Source organism: Dendrobium catenatum, unplaced genomic scaffold (assembly GCF_001605985.2).
Source record: "Dendrobium catenatum unplaced genomic scaffold, ASM160598v2 fragScaff_scaffold_1632, whole genome shotgun sequence".
Taxonomy (NCBI): domain Eukaryota; kingdom Viridiplantae; phylum Streptophyta; class Magnoliopsida; order Asparagales; family Orchidaceae; genus Dendrobium; species Dendrobium catenatum.
Window position 1 is genome coordinate 503012 of NW_021320094.1, and position 7734 is coordinate 510745.

General features: G+C 36.8%; 1 pseudogene; it reads right to left on the minus strand.

Moving 5' to 3' along the window:
* Positions 1-2756: 2756 nt before the first annotated feature.
* LOC110101107 lies at positions 2757-5009 on the minus strand (annotated as a pseudogene).
* Positions 5010-7734: the final 2725 nt, after the last annotated feature.

The following is a 7734-nucleotide window of genomic DNA, read 5'->3' on the forward strand; positions in this document are numbered from 1 at the left end:
AATGCCCCTGCACATACACTGTAGTTTGTATACACATAGGTACACAAAAAGAGCAAGTGCAATCATAAAACCCATATAGGACCTAGCGAACGTGTTATGGGAACACACGTGACATCGATCTAGCGATGCTACACGAGTCAATAAGTGAACCCGATCCTCATAAGCAAGTGAATAAGAGTCGACAATGTTCAACAAATAATTATAAAAATGTCATCAAACACCCGCATGGACCCTAACAAGCCTGTTATTGGAATACATGTGATGTCTAGGGATGCTGTGCGGGTCAATAAGTGATTTCAAGTTCCAAACCTATCCTTCTATACGGATCAATAGAAGTCAATAGGCTTCGAACCATTAAAAAAATTTACAGTTGAGGGGACTAGTATATTTATTTTAATACATTCATATTATGCCTTCAAGACTTATAATCAAGAGAATTCACTAATAAAGGCATAAAGCTTACGAACCCGATCTTCTATCAGCAACCCGATAGAATCGACAAGGTTCATCCATAAAATATAAATATTGTCATGTGAAAATGATCCTAAACACCTTGATGATGATCGTGTTGAATGTAGATTTCAACCGGAGGGGTTAATTTTAAATATCTCCAAGATGCCACCCAAATGTCCATCATAATAAAAAACTCCACAAAATCCAAAAATTCAAAAATTATCTAAATTTATAAATTTAAAATAAAAAATCAATTATCAAGCACTCAAAGCAAAATTCATCCATCTTCCCAAAAGTTTGTCGGGTTGGACAACTTAAAATTTACTTCAGCTCACATAGAGCTAATGCCTAGTCGAAAATATCACTAGGATCAATTCTAAAACAATCTCCTGGCAATAAGGACGTGGTACGTGTCCTCTAACCAACAATTTTTCCACCAAATGACACCTCATGATAAACGGTTATGATCAGGGGCCCTCTGAAATAAGTGGTTTTACCGCCAAATAGCACCACGAAATACCAGTTATGGCCAGAGCCAATACGTTCCTTACCGGCATCAAATCCTTGAGATATGAATCAATAGGATATGATCGATAGGGCACAAAGCTCTTTATTAGCTAAGGTGGATTCTAATTTATCCCCTTAGACAAATATTCACCCCGGGTATACAAGGTCCTCTTGGACGAAGCAACCCATAGATACCGACAAGGATCCTTCTGTTAGATCGGGTCAACTACTTCCTCTACCTAAGTAGACCAGGGACCATGATGGCCCGGGACGACGCCCGGGACGACGGAACCATGATATCTTGATTGGATCCATCATCCATTCCCTCACCAACTGCTTTAAGTGGAAGATTGTAAAATTTCTATTTTAATATCAAATATTCCAACCCTTCAAACTTCCAATTTTTAAACCCATGCTAATACTATATGCAAGATAACATGTATTTCTACGTATCTGATTGACGACTAGCCTTAATCAAAAGTTCTCTCTCATGATCGATATGGGTAATTAACTATACGGGCTTACGCTATAGGAAACCAGAACTCAGATCATAAAGTCCTCGCAAAGTGAGGGCGAAATCTCTGGGTAATGTTTTATCTACAAACCCATCTATATTCCCAAAATTTACCCCGAAACCTATATACGTTAAAAGTCCGCCCAAAGAAGAAGAGCAAAGATAGGCAGAGGCCGGGGCTGAATTTTCGGAGCCCACATTAATGAAGAACCATTTAAATTAATAGCTTTTTTTTTTGTTTTGTTTTTATTTAAATTAATAACTTCAAAATGTAAAAGCAACAAATCTACAAGTCCTAAGGCCCATAATATAATGCATCCATTCCCCCATATAAAATAGAGTAATTTCATAAAGTCCTTGAAGTTTTATCTGAATATTTGGATTAATGATTTATAAGAAAGTTATTAAAAATTTATAATAATTTAAATACTTCAAATTACTTCAAACCAGTCAACCCCACATCCTAAGCTTATGAATGAAATGCATGTATGCTTTCCAAAAAGAATCAAACATATGCATAAAAGGCTTCCATTTATTAAAGTTTACTAAAGACTATAAATTTAATGCATTTCTATCCTCTAATAGAATCAAACACAATGCATAGAAGTCTTCTTCATTTAGTTTAAGTATTTTTTAAGTGAGTTGATGCATTAGCTGTACGTTTTTTTTTTTATATATATAATAATAAATACAATAACAACATAAGATATCATCTTAGATCTTACACATAAATAGTAACATATCGTCGGGGTGGGCGTGGGGGTTACAAGAAGAACTGATGAGAGTTGGCATGAGCAAATCCCTGATATAGCGGTAGAAGAAAAAGGTGAAATGTGGCACTACTCTTAAAGGAGGGCCTTTGCGTCATTTTATGTTCTGAGAACCACGAAATGCAACAAAGAAAAGCGATATTTGTTGGTCTCGGAAAGCAGGTGAAAAACGTAAAAAGTTTTAAAACTCTATTACAAAGCAGTGCCCCAAGCATGCGTCTGGTTGAGTTTTAAACAGTAAAGCACTGAAAACGCCGTCCCAAACATATCTTATGAATGAAATGCATGTATGCTTTCCAAAAAGATTCAAGCATATGCATAAAAGGCTTCCATTATTAAAGTTTTACTAAAGACTATAAATTTAATGCATTTCTATCCTCTAATGGAATCAAACACAATGCATAGAAGTCTTCTTCATTTAGTTTAAGTATTTTTTAAGTGAGTTGATGCATTAGATGTACGTTTTTTTTTTATATAATAATAAATACAATAACAACATAAGATATCATCGTAGATCTTACACATAAATAGTAACATATCGTCATATTCCAGTGAAAAGCATCCAAATGCCTTATTGAGAGCTAGCTAGTACATTGGCTCTAAGAAAGCAATACTATATAATAATATTATAGCTGACTCCTCGCTACAAATAATGGCCTCCATGTCATTTTAGAGTCTTGAGACCCTCAATTGCTGCTTGAGCAAAGGCCGAATATACTCTTGGTAGCCATCAGGCACAGCAGAATAAATGAGAGGTTCTTCCATGCTTCCTCATATAGCTTTGGGTAAACGCTGCCATCGTAACGTCCAAGAACAGAGCCCAAATAATGGTCAGTGTAGTTAAATGCATCCACAAGAGATACAGCATTTGGCGGAACCCGCGTGTATAAAGCTCGAAGTTGCTCATTTGCAAGGGCACCTTGCGTAGGATTGATGCAGTTGGTTGTGAGGAAATCACCAAGATGCTTGTGAAGAAGAGAGAGCGCATATATGTTACAGAGGATCTGGAGCTGCTTCTTAATTCCTTGTCCTTCCATGTCTTGCTGCACCTTATAAATGAACTTAGATACAATGATCAATTCGCAGTGAGCTATAGCAGCCTCCGCTAAATCAGCAGATAGCGTAAGAAAGCCTTCTTTTGGACTGGATGCTTTGCTTATATTTTGAGCACAAATAACTGCTAGTCTAACTGCCCTAGCCTCGAATGCTTCAAGGATGACAGAAGGGTTCAACCAGTCTTCAGCTTTTTGAATATTGCATTTGCACTGCAACAAGTATTCCGCTTTTCCTATATATGCTGCAGCGCCAGTGGGATTCATTTCAGATCCCAACTGAGAAACGGTCTTCATGAGGAACTTTGCAACCTGCAAGAGAAGGACAATATTGCTCCCTCAGGTGTGCATGCAGGAACATAGACAGCAAATAATTCCGGAAGCCCACTGCTGCACAGATAACTATGTCCGCCACAAAGTTTTCTACATTCTTCAATACCATCTGATGTAACAGACGTCGTCAGCGACATCTAACCAGGTGTGCAGGCATGAACCTCAGGCAATGTTGCAAAGTCCCAAGCCTGTAATCTTTGCGTCACATCCGTGTAAAGCCACTTTAACCAATTACCCACAAACCGGAAAGCATATGCTGAAGCAAGCAGGGGGAAAAGCCTGCTTTGTTGAGTCTTGAAATCAATCACCTGAGTTTCAGGACCACCATCCTGCGAGTTAAATTGCCTGCGAACAGCACTATACCTTACTGCAATACAGACAGCCCTAGAAAGAGCTCTAGAAGCATCCGCAACAATGGTTTGTCGTACAAAAATCATTGTTCCATAAACAAGTTGCCTTGGTACGTCAGAATGAATGTATTTTCCCTCTCTTGTAACCTGTGAAAGACTCATTAACATCTGATCTCCTGGTATGCGCACATGATCAAGTTGCAGAACACCATTGTCCATTGTGTTGTATGCACCACTTCCAAATTTTGTGCCAATGTCACCAACAGTGATACCAGGGAGTGGCAAGTGATCATCAAGACTTCGTAATTGGACAATGAATCCATGAACACGATAATCCTGCCCATCCGTTATCAGCCGAGCATAAACAACTGCATGCGTAGAGACTTTCCCCAAGCCACCAGGCCACAATTTGCTTGATGTCAATGTAGGGCTGTGAATGAAAAATTCGTCAGTTTTAGTATCAAAAGTTGCCGTTGTCTCAAGTCCTTGAACATTTGAATCATGACCAAGTTCAGTTTGAGCATAACAGCCAATAATTTGCATTTTATAGGCCAAGGATAACCATTTCTTCTGCTGTTCATCAGTTCCTTGTCCTTTAATGGCAGGAACAAACATGCCCCAATGCAAGTCCACATAAGAAGGCTCGTCCACGAAGAATCTTAACATTGATGCCTCTTCATCGGTTAAACGGAGCTCATTGATGCGTTTCCAAGCATGGCCAGCTTTTCTCAGGCAATTTCTAAACAACTCCTTACGGCCAAGCACAGTTCTATTATCCTTCCGAAATTCGGGATGGCTGGCGACAAGGCGGGACATCCTATCCGCAATCTCGAAGGTGCGGCGGGATCCAGCCCATACCATCTTCATCGCCTCAACATCAAACTCTGCCGTCATCCTCTCAGGTGCCAGGTGATCGACTTCCTCCATGGCTCCAAAAACTTCCCACCGAGAGCGAAGAGATCGGGAAATAACTTTATCTTCTCAGCAGCCCGAGTAGTATAAGTACAGCCTGCATTATTAGCTTTAAATTTTTTTTTTTTTTGACTCATGATGAGGCCTATATGTTAATTAAAAAAAACATCTCAGGCCTTTAAAGATGGGCAGATTATTGGGTTTGGTGACCGGATGCGGAGATAGGTCCGGATATTAATAAAATATTATTTTAAATTAAGCGCAGGTAAAGCGCAAGTAAATCGCAACTAAAGCGCAACTAAAGAGCAAGTAAAGTGCAGGTAAAGCGCAGGTAAAACGCAAGTAAAGCGCAACTAAAACGCAAGTCAAAAGCGCAGGTGACGCGGCAAATTTTTATTGGATATCCGAACTTGTTTTTCGCGTCCGGTCACCTGACCCAATAATTTGCCACACGATGACCTTCAACTCGCTAATGCGCATAAGAGTTAAGTCACAAAGTAAAAGAAAATCTATGAACAGACAGTTCCCTCTAAAGAAAATTAGAAAACATCCTAGGTACATGCTAAGGCGGCCAAAAGGCAACACTCAAAAAAGAAAGAGCAAATTATATGCATTCAACAAATTATTACTACCAAAAAAGTAAGGATTGCATATCATGCCAAAAACCCGCAGCATCTGAAACACAGAGCCCAAAAAATAGCCATAGTAAACTATAGAGACAACACGACGATATAAAGGCACCGATCGATCAAATAGCAACAAAACTTCAGAAAAGGCTAAAAGAGGAATCAATGTTTAAATCAGGACATAAAGCTTTATTGAAGGCATTATAAAAATACTAAATATAGAAAGAAATAACCAAAAAAAGATTATGAATAATAGCACCATTAGGAATATTGATCTTATGAATATGCCTAATCACTTTATTATGGTTCGCAATATTATGAAAAAAAGAAGTATTATGATCACCCTCCTTAATAATTTTCGAAGAAGCTTTATATCTCAAATAAGCCTCTTCTTTTTCCTAAACTTTGAATAAAGTAACCTAAGCTTCATTGAGAGTAGACAAATTCTCAAAAGAGTAGTCCTGCATGTAAGTCATATCAGCATTGTCCACATCCTTTTCAGCAAAAAAAATACTAAAGAAGATATTCTTAAATATGTATTTATTCCACCATGATAACCTTTGTTTAAGTCTCTTAAGTTTAAACCACAACCTAGTCATACCAAAAACATTATCAAATGGTAATAGTGGAGCATGCCAATTAGTTTGTTCCACATTTAAAAAGTTATTATCAAGGAGCCACATGTTTAGAAATCTAAAAGGTTGAAATATGTTCCGACTGCTCATAAAAATGCTTAAAAATAAAGGAAAATGATCGGATAAAGTTCTAGTTAAATGTGCAATATGAGTCATTTGACAAGAAGAAACCCATAAGGGTTAGATTTAGGAACCCAAGGAGTTTGGGTTCCATCGTATTCTTTAATGGATGTGATAAATGCATTCTACGCTATGATGCAGATGATTTTGGTCAGCATATTTTTTCTCTTAAAAGGTTATTTACACTCTTAAAGCTTTCAAATTCCTTTTTTAATGCATACTTGCTATGGTATAATACAATTGTAAGTATTTTTAATTCCTAAATTTATCATTTAATTCAATATGTTCGGATTTCAAGGACTCATATAACTTACTAAGTTTAATATATTTCTTTTTCAAATCATCATATTCATCTAACAGTGATGCATTTTCTTTGTCTAATGAAATATGCTCAGATTTAATATTAGTATGCTCTCTAACTTAAAAATAAAGCTCTCACATCAGATTTGATTTAAGTGCACCAAAAAAATAACTTAGACATTTATTATTAAGTTGTTTAAGATCTTTATACTCATTGTGCCATTCACTAAAAGGTGTTTAAACATTAATAGCATAACAAAAATTAAACATTGCAGAATAACCTTCTTGTATCATATGCCACATACAAAAAACAATTGATTGTAGAAATATACAAATGGAGATTTTCAAAAAAATCAAATGGAATATTAATGAATAATGGTGAATTGAATAAGTTATTCAATAACCTTACACGATAATCCTATTTCGAAAATGTGTCATTCGATCTTTTCTTAGGGTCTTTTAAATCATAAATTTTGAGACTCGCTCTGATTCCAATTAATAGTTCAATTTGGGTAGTTAGACCAACTTGAACTTCCCAAGGCACACCAGCAGGGGGTGAATAGGCGTTTAAATTTTATTTTTCAAAAATATATTTTTAAAATTTCAAACCAAATTTATTACTTTTTTAGGGATAAAACCCACAAATGGGCCTACGTGTTAATTATAATAAAAGATTATAAGATCCTTAGAGGGGACCTTCACCTCACTACTGCTCAAAAGAGGTAAGAAAATCATAAAAAATCCTAAGAGCCGATGGACCCCTATGCTAGAAAGTACAAAACACCTAGTAACATTCTAGGGCTGGAAGAGGATAGCAAACCAAAAAAAGAAAGACACAAAAATAAACGGTAAGCACAGTCTTTCTCCCAACCAAAGCAAGTAACGAATGTAACATCATTCCAAAAGATAACAAAAAGGATATAGAGATGCTCCCATCAGCAGAAGTGGTCATGGTACAATAATGCCAAAAGATAATAATATATATTGTATCCATTAACCCCAAATAATCCAAGTTCAAAGCCACCCAACCAAATAAGGTAGAACCGACAAAGCAACACAACCAACAATAGATTACATAATCGAAAGAAGAACCAACACAGGAAGGACTCTAGCTTCCAGCAACAAAAACCAAACCAAACTGAGACAAATAAAGGGAGATGAG